At 45.9% G+C, this 1,857-nt stretch overlaps 1 non-coding gene across 1 annotated transcript; it reads right to left on the bottom strand.

The window, feature by feature from the left end:
- Nucleotides 1-1,510: 1,510 nt before the first annotated feature.
- Nucleotides 1,511-1,614, bottom strand: LOC112123056. The gene has a single exon (XR_002909491.1). It is a non-coding gene; the product is annotated as a U6 spliceosomal RNA (small nuclear RNA).
- Nucleotides 1,615-1,857: the final 243 nt, after the last annotated feature.

Genomic DNA, 1,857 nt, shown 5'->3' with positions numbered 1-1,857 from the left:
CCAATATCTAAGTCGTTAATGAAGATATTGAACAGAGCCGGTCCCAAAACAGACCCCTGCGGAACCCCACTCGTTATGTCTTTCCAGCAGGATTGGGAACCATTAATAACAACTCTCTGAGTACGGTTATCCAGCCAGTTATGCACCCACCTTATAGTAGCCCCATCTAAATTGTATTTGCCTGAGGAAAATGTATTCCCAAACCCCATATTTCAAACTTGATTTAGGCCCAGAATTTCCTGGCGAGAAGCCTTGGCTAGTTTTGTAATCCTGGCCCTTACAAATGTGGATGTTCTGGCTGCCTATATGAAATCCCCAGTCCTTCTGGGACTCTTGCGACACCTCATCATGTGGAGGTGAGTTCCGCAGGTTAACGGCCTGCTCCGATCCCCTGGAGTCTTCTGCTCAGGTAACACACACTGTCCTGCTTCTGTCTAGCAGAGGGCAGCCCTGCTCACTCGCTCTCCACACATAGTGCAGGATATATACACATATTGTTTCTTCTCCGAAAATCACTTGCACGCATTTTCTATACGTATGAGGAGGGAAAGTCCAAAAACGACTGGAGGGGATCAGGGTCACCTGTGTGTGTGAGTGTGTGTGTGTGTGTCCCCAGGGCCCCACGAAACCTTAATCCGCCTCCAAATATATGTCGTTTTAAACAGACACCCAATAGTCACCTTTCTAATCCGTCTCACACACAAACACACGCACAATTTGCATTGCACACGTACGTAGCCTTGGCAGTGTTCGATTTTTACTCTTTTATAATTTAGGCAGATTGCGATGTTTATTTTTATGCCTTTTTTTTACTTTTATCAGTTTAAACGTTCAGTTGTATAACATTTCGGGGTTTACCCTTTTTTTCCCCAATTTGTATCGATTTAAATTTTTCAGTTGCGGGAAATGATGGAAGAGATCGGGGCAGGGCGGGGGGTCAGAGAATAATTAGTTAATGACAGTAGCGGGTGAGATTCAAAAAGTTCAAGCTTTGTCACCATTACTATCCAAACAGTCAACATCGCGTGTCCAAAGCTCCTGAAATCAAACGCTCGTGAGTTCTCTGGCCGCGTTTTCCTTACTTTGCCTCGCTGCAAATTTTGATGATCACTGGAAATAGTTTTGGGCTGCGGGTGGATACGGTGAAGTCAACATTTACCGATAAAAATCAAATCCTCGCAAAGTCTAGACAGACGCACTCCGCATTCTCGCCTCACACACAGATACACCATTGATATTTTTATGCGCACGCATTTTATAATCCTAATCTCTCTCCCCCACATACAAATAACTCACCTTTCAACTCTGGCACACAGACACAGTGTATTTTTAATCACACATCTGCACACTTCACATGGCTCTTCTCACACAGGTCTGTGGGGGGGGGGGTTGCTTGTCCCTTTATCCTGGCTACCCATCATCACTGTGTCTGGGCGCCTTCTGGGTAAAATCTATAGCACTAGCAAGACACCTAGAATCACAGAAGATCTGGGTTGGAAGGGACCTCAGGAAAAATATGGAACGCGTCACGAATTTGCGTGTCATCCTTGCGCAGGGCCATGCTAATCTTCTCTGTATCGTTCCAATTTTAGTATATGTGCTCTAGTCCAACCCCTTGTTCAAAGCAGGACCAATCTCCAACTAAATCATCCCAGCCAGGGCTTCGTCAAGCCGGGCCTTCAAAACCTCTAAGGATGGAGATTCCACCACCTCCCTAGGTAACCCATTCCAGTGCTTCACCACCCTCCTAATGAAATAGTGTTTCCTAATATCCAACCTAGACCTCCCCCACTGCAACTTGAGACCATTGCTCCTTGTTCTGTCATCTGCCACCACTGAGAAGAGCCGAGATCCATC

Source organism: Terrapene carolina, unplaced genomic scaffold (assembly GCF_002925995.2).
Source record: "Terrapene carolina triunguis isolate 2854851 unplaced genomic scaffold, T_m_triunguis-2.0 Scaffold423, whole genome shotgun sequence".
Lineage (NCBI taxonomy): Eukaryota > Metazoa > Chordata > Testudines > Emydidae > Terrapene > Terrapene triunguis.
This window is presented reverse-complemented; position numbering and strand designations above follow the sequence as displayed.